Genomic DNA, 22,163 nt, shown 5'->3' with positions numbered 1-22,163 from the left:
TAGCTCTTGGTGCCTTCATCAGTATCGAATTATAGAGGAGCGCGTATGTCATACAGAGCCTTGATTTTGTTTGCCCTCTTTGCTGAGTTGAAGGCATTCTTCACATCCAGGGTAATCAGCGCGCAGTAACTTTTTGTTCCGACTTTCCGTCGTTACTATTTATTGGGAATTTCGCAGTGTCAATGACATGGTTTAGTGCGTCAATCTTTTTCATAAAGCCCTATTATCTTTCTTCTGGTAATCCGCCGGCTGCTTGAATTGCTAACGCCAAGTAGTTTCTTGCTATGCTTTCGTGCACTTTATCAAATGTGTCAAACATGCACAGAGGTCATTATGATGAAGGTTCCTTCGGAGGCTTTTTTGGTTTAGGATATAGAACCATTCGCTAGACTTTGCATTGGTCCTGAAATATTCCTTCTTTTAAATACACATTGTACATTTTTGCGAATAATTTTTGTGTCAACGTCATACCTTCTTTTAAGGCTCTGTATGGTATGCCATCTAATAAATGTCTAGTAAGCTGACATCTGCCAGTTAAGTTCTGGTTAAAAGAAATATTCTTTAACGAAAAAAGAAGTACTAGTTAAGGCCAACAGAACAGTTGGCTAACCATACATTGCGAAAACCAAAATGCGTAGCATTTCTTTCGTACGATGAAGCCGGTTTATATTTCATTTCCAAACCTAACTTTCTTTTTCAGATTTCAAATTGAGTTTGATGCCTTTCTTATCAGATATTTCGTAATCAATATAATTTATATGCAACCTTTTGCAGCTCCATTATTTCTCTGATTATTGTTAAAAAAAAAACTCCTACAAATTTACCCCGTCTTGCAAAAGCTGGACAGTGAAGGAGAAAGTGCTTAAATGTTCCTAACTCCTCCACACAGTTTTGCCAGCTCTCGTCCGACAAAATATTCAAATTAGAATGTCTACGATTGAACTTTTCTGGCAACAACCTAGTTCAGTGGATCATATACTTTCTGCATTAGGCGTAAAGCATTCATTAGTTTGAAAATTCAAGGAAAGAAATTGTCTATTAGAAGGAACACATTTAACAAGCGGAAAAATCACTTCCTCAATTCAGTTTCAAGTTTTCAAACAACTCGAAATAATACAACTTTTGCGCCACACAGCGTTAGCTAAAAGTAACCAAAATTGAATTCCTTGATAAAAGTTCTTCTCAAACTTTGTAAGACTCTTTTACTGGTTTATGATATCGACGTCCTCAGTCCCAATTCAGACTTTTCCCTGATGGGTACTGCGTTGGTGAATCTTGTATAAGGCAAATTTGTAGTGTTTTCACTCACTCGTACATACTATACATATTACATCTCCGGAGCAGTAAAAATTTTAATCTGCAAAACTAAACCTGCTTTTGGATTCTCATCTTTCTCCGTATGGATCAAGGTAAATCACTCACCAAAGCTTCTATACCGTGATATAGCTTTAAAACCATACTAACGTTATATGAAAAGATCTAGTCAGTTCTATGATACGTTCTGTCAAAAGTAGGACCGTTTTTTTGGCAAGCTGTGCTAGTTAAATCCCTTCTTCCAATTGACCATACTCCATCTGAAGGATTTTGTAACGCTTCAAGGTATAATATAATACCTAATTATATTCGTATACTTCTAAGCAATTGTAGTGGATAAAATAACTAACCGTCCGTTCAAAGCTATAAGTAACTGAATGCTTCACCTCACTACCAACGGCATCGAGTGACTTTGCGCTAAGACCACTATGGTTATAAAGCTACAGCGTAATCATAGGTAACTACAAAGTTGACGAGCTAGCAATATAGTTCAACTTAGTCCCGCTATCTATAGAATGGGATGGGGTAGGAAACTTGTTCCCTAGGTACGTTCTTTCACAGGTTAGCTTGTCTCTGCGGGAACTTGACCAGTATTGAGCTACCACAGTTTTGCGCTGTCTCAAGATCTTTTAGGCTCAAAGTGAAGCCTAAGATGTTTAGTGAGCTTTTCGCTCTCAATGTCTCAACAATTCTTTCTTCATTGTTAAAACTGGGAGCTCGCATTTTCAGATACCATTTGAGCTGATGGAAATAGAAATAAAACGCTTAAGCAGATTTGTATTGGTCTCTAAGCGCTTTCTTAACTTATAAGATCTGTATAGAGGATATTTATTTTCTGGCGTCGCGTAATGTTGTATAGGATAGTAGTCTAGGAGCGATTCCAATCTTGAAGATCAGCAAATGAACCGAACTTTTCTGTGGTTAGAAATGAAAGAAACTTAATGCTTTGGTGAGTACTTGAATTTGCCAAGGTTGGACATGTATTGACACTTGTTTTGTTTTTAATTTTATTTCATTTTTTCTTGCAAAGCTCCAGAGTTTTTATCGCTTCGATATTTCTCAATCGAAAATTTAGTCGGTTTTTATCAAAAAATCATAAATACAGGATACACGTATCATTAATAAAAGGGTTATTATTTTCCTCCATGTGGGCATTTGGACTCAATTCAACCCTCAATCCACTAGCCTTCTCAATGCCATTGCCGCTTGCTCCTTATATACCATATACAAGTCTGTATATAAACATATTTATGGAAGCATGCATTTTATGATGGAAAGCAGCCAACGCCGCCACTGCGCACTTACTCACACTCATATACCAAATACAAATATATCTACACATACACACTTCAGTCAATTAGAACTGTCATAATTCATTTTTCAGAGTTATTTACTTTACTTTGAGTTTGGTTGCGTTCATCTGCCTCGGCGTCGCAGCCACAACGTCAATTGCATTAAATACAGCAACAAACGCGGTAGCGCAACGCGGCACTGTCCGGACGGCGCGGCAACGCTTTCCTGGCTTGCCATACATTCCATTCGAGTTTAGCTCGTCGATTTCATTCTTTCTATTGCCGCTGCTGCCATATTTATAAATTTAGATGTTTGTATGTCTGAGTGTGCTTGGCACATTGCTGTGTTGGTTATGACTGTTTGTGCGACTGCGTTATAATTTATGAGCTCGCTTATGATGAGTTCCAGAAAATTAAACAATTTTCCCATTTTTAATGTGCACAAAAATGAATTTTGAATTATGTATAACCGATATGATTGCCAGGCCAAGAAAAATCTTTGAATTTAAACGTATGTGTGTATATTTGTATGGCTGAGTGGGTGCCTGTACACATAAATAGAGGAATATATATTTTTAATGGTTGTAGATGAAATGTTACTTATGAAAATCTGTGATATATGCTTTGTATTATATATAAATCTAAAATGAATATTAGAGAAGTTTTTACACACAAGTGTAGTTTGAAAAAAAAACCAACAATGTTTTGAGTCCCCCGCTGGAGTAACTTTTATATGGCTACAATCAGCAACAATCTGAAATTAGATTTCAAACTCCAAAAAATTAGAATATTTTGAGAGCGCTCATATTTATTTATAAAAATAATCTTACCAGATACCAAAAAAGGCTTGATGATCATTGTAAAAAATCTGCACTATTACCGGTACACATTTTATGGCGCATATTGAACTAGTGGAACACCTAAATATGGACATTGAAACTGGCCTGAATGATGAAGGCGCTCTTCTTAATTAAACTTATTACGAAGCGATCGAGTCGTGTTTGTTATTTGAACTTAAAATTCTCTCCTTTATTAAGCTTTTCGATTTAAAATAGGCCAGGGTTCACTTGGCCAAACATTTTATGCAGCATATTGAACTTGTGGAACACTGTTTAGCAATTAAAGATAGATAATACAAGGGCTCACCTTGGCTGAAAGTCCCATAGTCAAAAGCTTATGTCGAATGTTATGTGATCTCAAGATTCTCTCCTATTTTAAGCTTTTCGATTTTAAATAAATCGAAGTTCACTTAACATAACCATTTTCTTAGTACCTTCAGACATTTTTTTTTTGGCAAATATTTGTTAAATGTTAAGAAAAGTCGGTATAAACTGCTGGGAAAATTAGGACTTGATTGTTTAAACGAACGAAAGCAAGCGATTCACTTCTTCGATAATTGTGTCAGCTTGGAGTGAATTTAGTCCATATACGAAATACTACAAGACTTTGCACTTCAAAAGATGACGGGTACGAAGCTTTCAATATAATAATATAATATCAACGTAGATAAGCCGTCACTTACTCGATGATATATTGTTTAATCTGCTACCGAAATATTAGGGTTCTTCTGACTTTTAGTGGCTGATGTACTCAAGGAAGTCAGTATTTGATGAAGTATGAATGTACGTATGTAATGGCTCTAATAAAAGTCATCACATTATATATCCTATATCGTCGGTGGATAAACTAGATCATATACCCTTATGCTTTATCTACGAAAGTAGGTTTCAAGTCATGCTAAGAGAAAGAAGGTGGATGGTGTAAGCATACGAAAAACCACCGGAATCCCTATCATATATCGCCGGGATATTCTGTGTTGAATCTTCACGCTGACTGAATATGACGTAAAGAATATCAACATATATAGTACGTCGGATAGCCAAGCGGCAATTAAGGCAATAACCTCACCTAGTACTTCGTCGGAGAATGTCCTTAAAAGCAGGGTGACAGTAGATACAGTGACTACCGGAGAGCGGCTGTTTACATATTTGGTGCTTACAGGGCAAAACTTACTGGCATCAAGCGCGAGCTGTATGAACATTATTAACGAGAAAAATGACGGGTTAAGATTTCTACAAGCTTCACAGTTCAAAGGTCTGAAGGAAGCAACTTCCCAAACACCTTTCATGCAAGCATGACGTAAAATAAATAACTCAGGTTTGCACTGCGACCTATTGATCTATTGTACCATCTGCTAAGTTACAACGACTCATTAGCACAACGTAAATTTCAGCTCGGATTAATAACAAAACACTTTCTGGCGTTACAAAGGACTTGTAGAACGGCCGGTGTAACCTAATCTAACCTATATTAGGAGCTCAAAAGTGCTGTGTTTATTGTGTTCGATATATATGTAACTCATGGATGCAAGTCTCTAAAAAATTTACAGAATCTTTGTATCTATTACTATAAGGGGTTACATAAACCCATGGTAACCATGGTAAGGTTTCAAAAATTCAATCTCTTTTATTATCACCTCTAGAATATTGCCATAAATTATCAAGTTGATCCGAATAATAGTTAGCATTTGTGCGCTCGAGGCTAGCTAGGTTAAGACGGCGATACAATTCTTAAAGACTTGAACAAAGTATTTTTTTTGGTTATAACTACTTGAAAAGAAAAAATTTCGCAGAATGTTTATTTTCTGTTAAAAATGTCTGCCAAAAATCCAGTTTATTTTTTCTTCAGCCAAGTTCTGAGTTAATGTTTTAACTAAAGCACGTATTTTTTCCATTTCAGATTATCCTGTGAGGAGTTAGCCTGCCAACGCGGGTGCACCTATTTTTCGAGGGGTCCGGTGGCACCGTAATGGCCGAGTTTAAAATAGTTTTTTTTTTTTTTTCAAAAATTTCAGAGTTTCTTTGTGAATTGTGTATTTTTGTAACAATAAAAGAAAAATAAATAAAATATTTAATTTTTTATATGAGAAAAAATTATTGAAAAAAATCAATTTTTTACCATAGAAAACCCATGTAATCCCATAAAGGCCTCTGGTATGAACATCCAATCATCCGCAACATTTTTTCGCAAAACTTTGATATGGGATTTGTGATGTCTATATTTCAGCTTATGAAGCAAATCAACGGTTGGAATCATAACGGGCCGTAATATTTTGTAGTCGAAAAAGTCTTTTTGTATTTTCTCAATAGATGTCGTTACACTGTTGGAATAATGTCTCTGGCGGAAAAATGAAGAAAAATGGTCGATCGAAACATATTTGTTAATTTATTTATTAGCATAAATAAAAGAGTTAAAAATTAGTTGTAGTTTGATTAGAAATACGAAAAGCCTTTTTCGACTACCCAATATACTTACGGTCAAAGCCGATAAGATTGGCCACGTTCTCCAATTGTACTTCGAAAGTGTATTTCAAAAATAATACTCACACACTCGCCATTTAAAAATCTAGGCGAGCGCCCCAAAACTAACAGTTTAATATTTGACCTACTTGATGGAATTTCTTCACCAAGATCAACGCACAACGCATGCGTCAGAGGACATCATTTCACAGACTCGCTCCACAAGTGCTGCTCGATTGTTTCAACACCCAGTTTAGTTTGTTCGATTCGCTACTCTTCAACGCTTGGTGAATAGAAGAAGCCAACATCGTGGCCACTTCCACGCCTGCTGGATACAACTTTACTACTTGATTGCCGGCGGCAGGGTTCCACATATTTTAAATATCATCGGTCCACTGAAGAATATCTGGGAAAAATTTTGAAATTTTTTTGAATTTGTGAAAATACATTCGAAGCGTTTGCGATGTCGGCTGAGGGGAGACCACAATTTGGAAAACACTTTTGACATACGCGTTACGTCTTCGCCCCGTCGTTACTTTTACAGCTAAAAATAAAGCGTAATTGGCTGATAACCAGCAGCTGTCCTATTTCATTTGACTCAACTTCGTAGAAAAAAAAAAATGGCTGCCAAATCCTTAACTGTCTTATTGGCTTGCAAGTTCTGAATAAATAATGTCAAGCTCTTTAAGGACACATGTGTGGGAGTACAAAAAGTGGCTATAACAACAGTCACCAGCATATCACCAGCACCAACACCACCTTCGCCGCACATCACATCGCTTCACCGCTATGAATCACTCCAGCTACGTTTGGCTGCCATCGCCTGATAAGGTATGCACGCGCAGCCGCAAACTGGCATTTAATGCAAGTTCAAATTTAAACAATGGATCATTATCCGTACGAATCTGCGCACAACGCCAAGCGCACTGGCCAGCGGCTGGCCATCAATGCGCTGCTGTGTGTGTGTGTAAATGCAATGTGCGCGATCGAGACGATCGCTGCGATCTGCAGCCGCAAGTATGCGCAACATTTTTACAAGTTGCCAGCCATAACGACATGGCTTTATTGATTACATTCCAGATCAAGAAGACAATTGTTTTTTCGGGCGCGCACTACTTGCTTGCTGTACGTATGCAGTGACTGTGGCGGCTGCCGTTGTGGCTTTCTGGTGGCATGGAATGTTTTGCGTCCGAAATTCGTGCGCTTGTCAAGGCGAACAGTTCAACATCCCAACTGTTCTGGACATGCAACACAAGCCATAGGCTGCGCTGATCCGCGCTTGTAAGCGCACGTGAAGGCAAAAAAAAAAAAAACAAAAGTAGCTTAAAACAACAGAAATGCTGCAGGCAGTGCTTACAACGTGCGCGCGCGATATGGTTTTCAATGACAATAACAACATGCGCATTAACTGAAACAATTGTTGCATGATCCAGAAAACTTTAGAAAAAGCTGTGCGAATGCTTGAAAGCAGCTAGCTGTCCACCATGCCACTGCGCCACTGCTGGTACGCGTTGCTATTGAACGCGCTGCTATTGATTGTGCGCGCGCGCGCGTTCAACTGTATTGTCGTCGTCGTCAAATAGCGCGCGCATATGTATATCAACTGTTTTGTAAAGAAATGCACGTAGCGCAAAATGGATCTACGAGGACACCGCGTTGCTTTGTATTTAAATACGAAATATCAAAATTAGCATTTTCACAACAATAGCCAAAATAGGAGCGGTCAAATAGTCAAAATAATGAAGCGCAGGAGACATGGTCATCGAACGACGGCGCGCAGCCATTGCTGTGTTGACCTGTATGTCGTTTTTGTGTTTACTGTAAAGCCAGCAAGTCACTGCGTGAATAGATCAGCATGCGGTGAAATGCGCCTGCGCGCGCGCTTACGGCTATGACTGCGCGTTAGCTTATGCAGTTTCCCTATAGAATTTCTAAAACAAAAAATATATTTTTTTTCTCTCATAAGCTATTTTTTTCTTATTTTTTTATATTATTATTTTTTTTTTCTTATTTGAATTTTTTTTTTCTGAATTCACATCCTTTTTTCGCTGATTGTTTTCTTCTGCTCCTCAATTGTATTTTGTTCCATTTAATGGGCAGGCACTAAATTTTCATTGGCAACGTGTGATGTCGTCTGTACCGTTGACAGCCACAACAATAACAAAAAAGTCAACATAATACAACAAAAAAGAGCTCAACTAGGCAGCCTAGAGTAGCAGCAATCGTTTTAGCTGCGGCGCTCGCCACTGGCAAACGCGCGCTGCAAAAATTCCAACAACATTTACCAGCAATTGCAACTATGCGCCGCATTTGTTTATGTCCATGTGTGTGTGTATTTGTGTATGCACACTCGTTTCGTTAGTAGCGCTCCATATAAGTAGCGCCGTGTTTGCAAATCGTTCGCGTTGCTATAGTTGACCGCAACGCGTGGTCGCCTTCGCCGCGACCCCGCGCTGAAAATCGCCTCGAACTATCATTTGTTGTAGTGTAGTTTATGTGAGCGCGTGCTCAGGATGATCTGTGCAGAATTTCTATTTTTTTCTAGTTGCCTACTTTACTGTTATTGTTGTTATTGCTGTCATCGGTTTTGTTGTTTCTGTTGTTGTGTTGGCGTAAAGTAATGTCAAGTGAGCAAAATTGTTCGAGTTTCAAAAATTGATTTAAAATTTAATGAGTTGAAGTGAGTGTTATCTTGCTTTCCATTACCCGATAATTCTCTTAAGGTGATGCAAATAGAAATTCTAGACCTCTATTAGATCAACATGTTCTCTAAGATGTATTCCTTTTACGATATTTATTATCCACTGAGTTTCCAAAAGTAAAAAAGCTTTAAGGCGTACAAAGCTTTGAAGGGCTCTCTTATATGTATCATCATATCCTCCAGCATGGAGTCCTCTTAGTATGTTATCTATTATCCAGTAAGCTTTCGAAAGCTTTCAAAAAGCTTCAAGGCATTCAAAGCTTCTAAATTATATGAAAAGCGAATTGATTCACCGCATTTACATATTTTACAACTGATTCCTATCATTTGCATACTGAACTACTTTTAGTGTGAATTGCAGAGTGGTGTCATATTTGCATTTGAACCCCCAAAAGCTTACAAAGCTCTATATATGTATCAAAATATTCCCCAATACGGAGTCGTCCTATAGTTTGATATCTAATATCTAATAAGTTTTTGAAAGCTTTCAAAAAGCTTCAAGGCATACAGAGCTTTAAATGGACGGGAAGGGCGAATAAAGCCCTACCTTTTTATGTTTTACTCTTGTGAATTGCGGAGTGATCTCATATTTGTATTCGAACCCCCAAAAGCTTGCAAAGCACTTAATATGTATCAACATATCCTCCTATATGCCATTATTTTATTGTATGATTTCTATTACCTAGTAAATTTTCGAAAGCTTCCAAAAAGCTTCAAGGCTTAAAAAGGTTTTGAAAATAACATATGGCACTCCTTTTGCTGTGAATTTGGGTTTGAACTATCAAAAGTTTACTAAGCTCTGTACAGAACAGAAGATGGAAAGAAGTCTTACTTCAATAAAGTTGGCTTTAGCTAGTTCAATCCTTAAACTTGCAATTTAATTACTGTTGATAAGATAAGTGTTCACTATACCAAATATAGATTTTAGAGGTCGGATAGTGAAGGAGACCAAGCGAAACATCGCTTGTTCGAAGGCTAAAACTCATCGCACTAGGACTAAGCTAGCATTGAAGTAATTGTCTCTAACTCTTAATAGTGGGAGTCGAAATGCAATAGGTAGGCTAGGTTATAAAGTCACCAGCATCAGCTTTCAGGAATCTCTCTTGGACAGCTTCGGCCGTCGGTCCGTTGTGCTACCCAATATTACCATTTAAAAGACCATAAGACCCTTCCAAATCACTTTGAGCCTATCACAAATTTGTGAAGACGGCTAATGTCATGTTGGGACTAGAATGAATAACAAATAACATGTTGGCCTAAAGTGTAGCCAACCAATTGAGACTATATATATACCGCCCTCGTTTGTATGAAATACACGAAGGACCATTGCGACATCTGTCGACTGCTTTTCGAATATTCCAATGTACGGTAGTAAGAATTTGCGAACTATTTATAAACCTTTACTAACTCAAAGCACTGACTTTAGTTTACAATATGTAGGAGAATCCTTATGCAGCTCATAAACTTGAAAAAAATATGAATGAATAACTCACCAGCTCTTAAGCAAAATAATCTTTACTTTAATGAAAATAATGTTTCAGATGGTTGAGGAATGAGGAGATCTCTTCTGAGTAGCAAAAAATAAATAGAGAGAACTTGCTTGATGAAACTCTACTGAACTAATAAGCTGGGTTTATAGAGACGCCTATTTCAAAGAGCATTAGTGAATTAAATTTTTAAACAATTAACAAAAGAATGCTTAATTCTTCTAAAAGGTTTCAGGGACCCAAAGATCTCAAAAAAGTTCCTTTTAAATTGGCTTATGACAATAGCGAACGTAGAAGAAAGCTTTTCATCGAAATTGTGAGATGATTTGGACCGATTTCTAATATATGCTTTAAATTTACCAGCAGAAGGTTTGAAAAATAATATTATACTTTTCGAGTCGAAAGTTGCTTCTATGGATCCAAAAATATTTTGTAAGCTCTTTTTAAATACGGTTATGGTGACCGCGGGCAATGAACTCTACCACGAACTTCTAGTGTTACATGATTTGGACCGATTTCAACAATGTTAAATTGGCGAGAAAAATAGTCTTGAAGAATTAAATCATACTTTTGGAGTATAAAGTCGGTTTTATGGATCCAGAATATCTTAAAAGCTCTTTTCTTGCTAGGTTATGACGACTGCGAACGTTGTAGTAAACTCTATCACGAGATAGATGTTAGTAAATGAATTGAACCGATTCCTACTATACTAAGTTGGCGAGAAAAAGGGGCTTGAAGAATAAAATCATACTTACGAAGTGTGTTCAAAAAGTATCGCGAAAGTTTTGCTGACAGTACTTTACGAATCTATAGCTGGTTTGAGGGATCCAAAAATATCTCATAAGCTCTTTTTAGATACGGTTATGGTGACCGTGCACGATAATAAAAGAAACTCTACCACGAAATTCTGATGTTACCTGATTTGGACCGATTTTTACGAAATAATATTTGTTAGAAAGAGCAGTTGTAAGAGTTATATCATTTCCCAAGTGTAAAGTTCACTTCAAGGACCTAAATATCTCTTAAAAGCTCCTACATACTCGACTGTGGCGATTGGGTACGAAATAAGAAGATCTATACCGAATTATACTTGACTACCCAAAGATTCGGTTGTGGCAATTATGAAAGCCCTATACCGAATTCTATTTGGAAATGGAATGGAATAAACATTTCCGAGTGTAATGATATTTGAATCGCTTTGTCGACGTTGAATCACAAGGGATCACATATGTATGTTTTGTTTTGAAGTCATCCCAATAGTCGACTCATCGAGGGCAAAACAAAAAATAAGTAGAAAAGGAGGAAAATATCAAAGATTAAGAGGGAAAAGTAGTAGAAGAAAAACGAAGATGAATAAGGGAAAGGAAAAGAAGAAAATACGAATAAAGAAAGGAAAAGTAGTAGAAAAAAACGAAGACGAATAGGAAAAAAAGTGGATGAGCACGATGAGTATAAAAAAAATGGAAATGAGTGACAAGAGTAAAAAGCGCACGAATGATTACTAATTTAGATACTAACCAATAAGTCTCCATATAACCACATTTTTGGTGTACTGGGTGCGACGCAGGCCACTAGCCAACCACAAGCTACACATCACTGGCCCATCTCAATGCAGTAGCCATTATTCTTCTTAACTATTAGGCGATTTCAGCTATTCCTAGATGTCCATAAATGTAAATGAACCGAAAATCGCATTGCAAATTTTATTGTTTTTTTCGGGGAATGCAGAACAGCAGCCAAACGAATGGCTTAAAATTGCCAAAAGAGCAACAACAAAAATGAAAAAACAAAAATAAAAATAAAACTGTAATAATGTTAGCTACGAATCGTCGCGGAAAATTTACGATCGATCGATTTGAAGTTAACTGTATGCGAAAATGCAGATAACGAAGGAAAATCATAAAAATTCTAACATGGCCAATTGCAGCCAACCGCCACTGCAAGGCGAAGGAGCTTGCAAATGCGCTGTAATAGCTGCATACGGTAGCGCGACGCGCAACACAGGTAGAAGAGAAGCCACAGCCACAGCCGTAGCCAGCACATAGCCATATTACTGGAGCCTGAGTCAGCAGCGCTGATTCAATTGGGGCGAAAGCTTTTGTTGTTAAATCGCTTGAATGGAATCACAATAAAGTGGCAGCCATTTTGCAGGCGAAAAGTGAGAATGAACGAGCGCGGCGCGGCGTGGCGGCGCAACAAGTGTGTGGCATGTGCAGATGAAATGGGGGCAAGAGGGCGCGCAGCATAAGAACCCGGCGCACTGAATGCACGAGCGCAAGGGTGTGGCGCGCTGTATGCAGGGTGGAGGCAACAGATTGTCACTGCCCATCAGTGGCAGCGCCGAGCACGTTAAGCGTCAGTAGCAAACGCGCAACAAATTTCATATTTGAAAAATCGAAGGCAAAATTGACTGCTGTGAAAATGCAAAGAAAGAAGAAAAAATGCAAAACAAATCAAAAGAAATTGCAAAAATCATCTTAAATAGAACATGCCACAACTACAGCAAAGCGCTTTGATGAACCATATGCCACTAAGCTGTTTGCGCGCGCTACACTTTATGCGCCGCGCCGCGCCGCGAGTAGCAGCTTCAATCGCTACATACTTGTAATGTTGTTGCTATTTCTCTTTTTTTTTTTCTTGTTTGCTGTTGTGTTAGTCGAGCAAACAAAAGCAAATTCAACAAGCATACATAGCTTACGTATGCGGCATTGCCGCGCCAACTTCAATGCCACAGCCGCTGCCGCAACCGTTTGGCAATTTCGCTTGGCTCCGATATCAGTTGCATGCAACTGTGGTCACGATTTCGCAATAATGTTGCTTAAATATGCTTGCTGCCTGCACGCTGTTGTTATTGTTATTGGCGGTGGGCTAAGAGCGCGCGCCAGCAGTGGCAAGTGGCAATGGTGGCGATGGCGATTGTGCTGCCGTTTGTTGCACACCGGCCATTGCTGCCCTGCCCCAAAGTGCATAAACTTCTTCGTTTTGCAATTTTCCTAGTGGCATTAGGGCGTCCACTATTTGCCACTGCAGTCAGCGCAAAACAAAAGCGCCAACAAACGGCTGCTCCACGAAAATATCGATATTAATTCAGTTGCAACAAATGTTACTACAGCTACAACAATAACAACAGCAATAATCAGCAACATTATTGCAACTGTAATGCATTCATATACCATTGCATTCGCCTTAGATTTGCTTTTGGGATAAAAATGGAACGCTTACATTTTATATATGAGCGTGGCTGGCGCTGCCGACGCCATCGCTAAGTTGTTGCCCCATTTGGTAGTCAGCGCTTCCGCTGTTCACTATCACCAAACGACCAGCTCACGCCTGTACTACTGTGCGCGCACGTCGCACCCTGCCTTCAGCACAACTCGCCAGCTCGCCCACCCCGCGCACTCGCCGCGCCGCCAAGCCCAACATATGCATTGCGCCGCCGTTAGTTTGTTGTTGCTGTGTTACAACAAAAGCGATTACTTTGCTTTATGCGATCAGTTTATCACATTTGCGCTCGGCAATCGTGGGTTAATTTCTTCACTGCTACTTGAATATTTTTTCCTTTCGGCGCGCTTTTTGCCGATTGCATGTCGACCAACGGTAATTGCAATTAGTTGCAATCACTTTGCTGTGCAAATCTCGCTTACTTGAGAATTTATTGCGTTGCTGCATTGCATTGTTGTTGTTGTTGTTGTTGTTTTATGGATTTCATATTTTGTCATTTCTTAATTACTCAGCGCGCTGGCGTAAGGAAATTGCCACGGAAGACCATAAGGAAAATTGTTTTCACAACCAAAGCCCAGGGTTGCAAGTGTGTATATCTATGAACTCGGAATTGAGTTTGAGGTTGCAGTATGCTTAAGTGATGATACAAAGTATGTAAGAAAAAGTATGCGAAGAGTAAGCGTTCCATAGCTCATTTTTAAGAAAAATATTCATATTCGGAAACAAATAACTGAAAAAGTTGGATGCCCCTTCAACTGGAGTTCTATAGGTATACCCCATAGAAAGCAGAAACTTGTCCCCTCCATTTGAATATCTTTGAAATACCAATGAGCACCAAAATATCGTGCTTCTTTAACTGAAAGCTCAGGTTCAGATTTAAAAAAGCAACACCAATGAGGACAAATGGAGAATCTGGAGTTTGGGAAATATTGTGATTTTGACCAGAGTGATCGTAGAAAACTGTTGGTGTTTCAAACCAATGTATATCAAAACCGCTATATCATCATCCAAACTTTTTGGAAGTATATTGAAACCAGTTTTAAAGGGTGATCCATTTCGAGGTTCTCAACTTTTTTAAAGAAATAACTCAACTCAAAACTTCAAATTGAATGGGAAATATTTATTATCATTCGAAAGAACGTTCTTTGGTATTTTTTTGACGATTATCTCTTTCAAATATTGGCCGCGTCTATGTCTTAAATGAGTTCAGTCTAATTTCCGATGACTCGATCGAGCATATCGGCTGGCCAATGGCATGCGTGATGTTTTGGTTCAAGGCCTAAATCAACTTTAGACTTTAAATATCTCCACATGAAAAGTCTAATGCTGTGACGTCCTATGGTTAAGTTGGAAGTTATCTGCTCACCGAGAATTCTATCAACAAATGTAATATATTGATTGAAATGATTTGTGGGTAGTGGCACCGTTTTGTTGAAACCAAATGTCGCCCAGATCTCGAACTTTAATTTCAGGCATCAAATAATTGGTTGACGGTTGATGATATATGAACGGATGACTCCACCGGCCCACAAGTAACAACTCTACGCAAAATGCACCAAGTCGTTCCATTCGTCACTCCGAGGTGCTGCGTACGGCGCCGAATCGACTCTACACGGTCTTCGTGTACACTCTCAGCTACGGCTGCTATATTTTCTTCACTACGTGCTGAAGGCGGTCTCTTAGGTCGAATATTATCCAATAATGAGTGCTGGGTCTCAAGATGAGTGATGGTGTTGTGAATAGTACGCTCAGAGAACCGATTATGTTGATCATAAGTTGAGTGAAGTGCACGAAACACAATCGTTACAGAACGTGTATTTTCGTAATAAAGTTGAACGGTTTGTAAACGTTACTCAAATGTAAGTTCTTCCACGATATAATGCCAAACAATACAGAACAAAAATAGAATAACAGTTTGACGCTACTCACTCGTGATATGTCAAAAAAGGGCAACGAAAAAAGTGCCTCTACTTGGACCACTCAATTTGAAAAAACTATTGATAAATCCAATCTAGAGCCTTCATAGAATTCATTCATTCTAGATCAAGAAGATTCCTTAAAGCTTCATTCATTCTGAAGGGAGTCATTCCGGATAAATAAAGGACTCGAGAACACATTTAATTGCAAATGATCGAAAATCCACTTGCCTGTCTGACTAGATTTTCAATACTATCTTGTTATGCCATCTTCCTCATTATTTGCTTGTTTCCTACTGAAAAATTTATTTAAGTTGATATTATAATACAATATGTTTTTATCCTATATTACTCTGCATAATTAATTGGTTTAACTTTAATTTGTTGTTCCTCGGTGAATATGCCAGGTAAGTGGTATGTTATTCTCTTCTCTTCTTCTTTAAGTTGTGTATTGCAGCCTTCCTTCTCAAACCTTAACTGTTGGTGACTCTGTCTTTCCAACTTACCTCAATATAATTCTTCACAACTTGATCCAAAGTAAGTAAAAGAACTTCTAGTAGCAGTCCCTAAGTTTATGAAAACGTACCGTTAGAGGATCTGTATTTAAATTTTACCAATGGTTTCCCCTCCTCCCGGCTTTTGTTTGTTATTTTTTATTATGGAATATTACTGGAGAAAAATTAGAAGATAAAGCTTCAGAATCTTTATCGGAAACTGCATGTTAAACGGCTAATTACTATTTGAACATAGCAAAATTTTTTGTGGATCGTATAATTCTCAACTGCTTTGAAAATTTATATGAACTTTTGGAACAAACACTGGTGCACAAAATGTATTTTTAAGTGCTACTAAAAACCAAGAAAATGAGAGAAGCTATTTAAAAAATACACGAATTTTCGGTACATACACTGTTTAACAAAACTTTATTTTTAAATACTTTCAAAATAGTGGAAAGTATAAAAAAAATTAGTTTAATAATATTGGTGTCTTAGTAATTTAGAATTAAAATAGACGTTTATATACACTGGTGAACAAATTTTTATTTCTGAATGCTACTGAACTATAGCAAATTGAAAAAACAAAAAAAACAATATACTTAAATTATTTGCACATGATTTTCAAGAGTTTTGAAAGTCAATATACGAACAGTTTGAACATAAACTAGTTAACAAAAACTTATTTATGTTATACTTGAATATTTATAAAAAAATAAACAAAAAATAATGGTAATATAGAAAATTCCTAACAATAATACATAAAAATATTCTTTGTTTCCTAGACGTTTAAAAATAAAAAAAAGATTTTTTAATACACTGGTCTACAAATATTATTTTTAAACACATCTAAACTATACAAATATACAACATTTTTTAAATACATACCTGCTTCATCAATTTTAAATTTTATATCACCCTTTGAAATATACACCAGTGACATTTTTTTTAATACACTGGTCAACAAGTTTTATTTTTAAATATTTCTAAAATGTAGAAAATTTTAAATATTTTTAACACAGGTGCGCATAATTTTTTATTTGAGCTTTTGGAATACAATTACAATTACACTGTTAAACAAAATTAATTTTTATGTTTTATTTATGTAAATATAGTAAACTTCAAACAAAATTTTTTAGTAATAAGTATGTAAAATATTTTCCTTAACTAATTACAGCTAATAAAAACTTTTGGAGTACACTGGTCAACGAAATCTTATAGTTGAAAGCTTCTCAACCTTAAGAAAAATTTAAAATAAATATTTTATTACACACGAGTATAGTTCTCGACCAGTAAGAAAAATTTTTGGAAAACACACTAGTCAACAAAATATTTATATTGAAGTACTACGGAGCAAAAAAAAAGCATTTAGTTGTTTCTAAAAATCTGCATTGGGACAAAAAAGTACCCGGAAATTGTAATTAAAACGCAAAATATTTAATTTTCGTTTAGTCGTTGAATTTAATTACAATTTTTGGGTACTTTTTTGTTCCAACGTATATTAATTTTCAATCAGTTTGACATATAAATGAACTTTTGGAACACACTGGACTACAAAAGTTTTTATTTTATTATATTAAACAAATTTTAATTAACTCATAGGTCTAAATCACGCTAACACAACTCATAAAAACTCTTACCTAATTGAACTAAGCAATTCTAAAAACCAGCTGTTTGCAAGATATCTTCTGTGAAAATATTCAAATTCACATAGTTATTTATTAGTATGCATAAAAATTGATGGAGCTTAAACAATAAGCCATCAAATCGCCACCATTTGTCAGAATGTCCGCTGTCTGCGTGTGTATTTTGAATATTTCACAATTTTTTTTTTTTTTTTTTGACTCACTGCTTCACATATTCTTCACAATGCCAAACCAAACGCATACAACTATTTTAGTATGTGTGTATATGTGCATATATAGTGGCATAGGTAAGCATACGCAATTTATTCAAATCCATATCGAGCAACATTTCTCATTCCACCACAATGTTTTGGGGAATTCTATGAATTTGAATTTCAAAAGAATCCTGCGATGTGTTAAGTTATGCGGACGTGGTCAAGGATAATATGCCTGTCTACGCTTGTGGCGCTGCAACATTGTCCGCACACGCACACATGTATACAAGATATGAGAGTAACATGCTTGTTTCCAAAACAAATATTGTCACAAACTATATAAATCACTCAAAGGCGCGCGAGCGTGTCCCTACAAGCTGCTCCTACCTACCACTTCGACAACTTTTACAGCAAACAAAAAATCAGTAACAATAACAACAAAAACAATGTTACGCATTTTGGAGCCAAGCAGGGTCAGCAAAGAAATATCACAACAACAACAATGATGACACCAAATTTCGTAAGGAGCACGTACACCCGCTTTGGCTTGGATCCGTGGAATCCGTTGCAGCCGCACGGACGGACAGAAAAACGTACGTTTGAAAAGACAGACAAGCTGCCAACATTAAATGGGCCATTGTTTTTTGGTAATACATGTTGGCTGCCACAAATCTCACATTGCCACATTGCTGTGGCAACAGCGATCGCGATTGACTGCGCTCGCGCCCAATTGACTTTGCTTCGTCTGATTGCGGCTTCGGGGAAGGTACATAGTGCGCTTGTTGATTTAAGACAAATCTTCGGCTGAAATAATGTCGAAAATGAATATTAAAGTGGATTTTGCTTGTATTTTAATTTTTTTTTTTTTCTAATTTTTTCTTTGTTGATTTATGTGCTTGGTGCTGGTTTTCAGAACCCAATTGAGGTTAAGACGTGCGCGAGTGAAGGTGCATGCGTTTATTCATTAGAATGCGTGTATGTATGTCACACTTATTATAACAGAAAATTTTACTATAACTCCACTTAACGAAAGTATAAACAAAATCGGTGTACCTTTCTCACTTTCTGCCAAACTCTATTCATAACAAAGTGAATTTTGATTTTACCCGCAAAGCAGCTAATTATACCATACCCTGGAGATATTTCTTTTGAAGAAATTGCTGAGTTGCCTGGTGGAAAAAGTCTCTAGGAAAAGCACTCTCTTTGTTGCTATACATTCATATTACATTAGGATCTTTAAGCGGTAAAAATGAGAGAGTACCTCACTCATCATTATTATTTTTGTCTCAATCTAGTCAACGGTTTTTGATCTACAGCTTATCAAGAAGGTTGAAAGTGAGCAGGTTCATAAAAATGAAGAAAATTTAGCATCATATTAAATATATATTCACTTACCATTTTTCGCGACTTTAATTATTATTATTATTATTATTTTTTTTTTTTTTGAATTAGTGGAAATGCAGTAGATACCATAACATAAAATTGTATAAAAATCTTTGTTATACATCTCTCTATCGCACCTGCACTGGATTTTGGAAAATCTTAATTTTAAGTATTAGGTTGTCAAAAAAGTCTTGCAGTATTTTTTATTGAATTTTCAAGTGTTCATACATTTTTTTTTGATGACTCATGCCCAGCTCTTGACCGATGTTACGGCTGCTACTATGTCGGTCTCTTTCAACCAATTCAGCGATTTTATCGCAATTTTCGACGACAGACCTTCCGGAGCGTGGCGCATCTTCGACAACTTCTACACCAGAACGAAAACGTTGAAACCATCATTATGCGGTGGAAATGGAAACTGCATCGGGTCCATAAACTGCACAAATTTTATTGGCGACTTGAAATGCATTTTTGCCTTTATCATAGTAGTACTGTAAAATATGCCGTATTTTCTCTTTATTTTGCTCCATGTTTGCGACACTATAACTCACGAACGACTTAAAAGAAACGACAATCAATCAAACACGTGTTAGCGCGTGAAATAAGCTTTCCAAAAAGGTATAGCATGACCCGATGCGACAAATAAAACTAGAACTACGCGCTCTCAGCGCCAACTAGCGAAAATACCGGAAGACTTTTTTGACAACCTAATATTTTTAAAAACTTCGAAAAAGTCACACGAAAAGGGTGTTATCTTGTAATCTGAAACTTGAAAATAATGTCAACGCCATTTTGTGAGGTTTTCTTTCTTTGGCAAAGGTCAATCCGACAGCGACATGAAGATTTTTTTCAATTTGTATGTTTAACTTCATTACAACGGTTGGAGTGTTGTCAACCAAGAAGCATTGTCCGTATATCAGCCCGCACTCCACCGGCATGTTATTCGCCAATTTTTTAATTTAGTTATTTTCTTTTATATTCCTTAAATGTTTATAAAATCCATGGAAAATATGGATAGTAGAAAAGTGTAAAATTTTTAAAAATACCTAACCTTAAACATCTAGACCATAATACCCCCTTAAGCTGTCACTATACTGAACACGCACAGACGCTCCACATGCCTGACTTCAATTGCTGTGATTTTTATATGATTTAAAAATAAGAATAAAAAAATTATATTTATTTATCTTAACTCGTGACATTTAACAATATTTCTTAGTGAACCGCATAATTCCCCAACGATTTGAGAAGTATATATTTATATGAACCTTTGCAACGTATTTTTGTTAACATAAATACTGTTGAGTGAACTTTTGCTGTCGGATACCATCAAGAAAGCTAGAGTTCAACCAATCCAAGACCGATATTTTGTATGAAACTGTTCCCACTGTGTGTCTTTTAATTGATCCTCCGAAATATATGAACCGTAAAAATATGTGTTAATTTAGCTTAGATTACTTCGCAATTAGGAGAAATCGGGGTAGCTATTAAAACAATTATGTTTACCATCGATTTAAAGTCAAATATTTCTCTGAATTTAATCATACATTTATTATTTAAAAAATCCAAGCAATTTATTCTGGGTGTAAGGAAAAAGTAATCGGATTTCCTTCCAAGGTTCCAAGTATCATGCCGTCCGATTTGAAGCAAACTGTTAGAAGAATTTCAATTTCTATAGCTAAAGCAACCCGTATGCTTTGACACTACAGCGGATTGAAAGATGATTATTTTTACAATTTTTCCAAATTAATAATAATCTGAACCAGTTCAAATTCCGGCAATAATTTAATTTATAATTTTATAATAATTTCAAAACCACTCTACAAAACTGCTTTTAGTTTAGTATTATATTATTTTTTACAGTGAACCTACCTGAAAAAATTCAAAATTTCATTTGCTCTTTGGAACCATTTATATGCCGATAGACTCGCTGTCAAATACCTTTTTTCTAAATTTAGATAAATAGCTCAAGTTTTCATAGCTGTAGCAAAGGTCTTTATATCATGTTTTATATTTCATTAAAAAAAAAAACGGTGGCATATTTCATTGGTATTTTCTCAATAAAAATTTCAATATAAGTTTGAGACCGAAAAGCAGCTCATAATGCATTATAACGACAGTTGAGTTAATAAATAAAATATTGTGGAACTCAAAACGCAATTTGCTGTGCTTTAAAACTTATTTAATCCATTACCGGCCAATGTACCCATGAAAGGATACTTCTTCAAGCAGCGATAACTGTTTCGTAAACACCAAAAATTAATAATTTTACTATTATGACATAAAGATAGCACAAGTAGTATATCTAAAAAATATCAAATATTGATTGTATCAATAAAGACTAATTTCTAGCGCTTCAAAGTTAGATAAATCATCAAGTTATTTCTTACTGATTATTTATATATGTTACGGATTGCCAATGCATTGTCCACACTCTAGTAAAACTCTAGTCACACTATTATAAAATTGCCACTACATTGCCCACACTCTGGTCACACTGTTATACAGTTACAACACTCTGGCCACGCTATAAACGAAAAATGTGACAACTCATGCTAATTTTCAAGTCAATCGGAACACTTCATTTTTTACACGTGCAAATCAATCTTTTTCTACTTTTCTATTTTTATTGGCTCATCTCATGCATTTTGTAAATTAATCGTTTTAAAGAAACAATAAAATTAATTATATTAAGAACAAAGGCTGTGTATAAAGTGAGTGCTGATTTACTAGATCAGTCCTCATGGTAATAAACGTGGGGTGCAACAGCCAAAACCGGTGCACTCAATATTAAACAATATATATATATATATTTTCGAATATATTGTGAAACTCAAAATTAAATTTTTACTAAAATAATAAATTTTTAAAATTTATTTATATTTCTGTAGGTGCCTTCTTCTAATATCGTATAATTCAAGTAAAAATCATAACTAAGTCATAAAAAGCATTAGTGTGTGAACAACTAATAAAATAGCTGACTCATCAGCGTGGTCACTGATAATTGCCTCCATGTATGTATGTAAGCATGTACTCACACCTCGAACAGCAGCAGTTATATAAATTCAAAAGTCACTCATTAGTAGTTTAACGCCTTGCTTAATAAGCGCCGCAACAAGTTATCTCCTCTCTCATTCACACATACGTGAACACACACACTAATATACATATGTGTGTATGTATGCAGACCACGCGCAGCCATTGAAGAGTAAAAA

The sequence above is a fragment of the Bactrocera latifrons genome, unplaced genomic scaffold (assembly GCF_001853355.1).
Source record: "Bactrocera latifrons isolate USDA-ARS-PBARC rearing strain unplaced genomic scaffold, ASM185335v1 scaffold_9, whole genome shotgun sequence".
Classification (NCBI taxonomy): Eukaryota; Metazoa; Arthropoda; class Insecta; order Diptera; family Tephritidae; genus Bactrocera; species Bactrocera latifrons.
The sequence above is the reverse complement of the archived record's forward strand: the minus strand, read 5'-3'. Positions refer to the sequence as shown.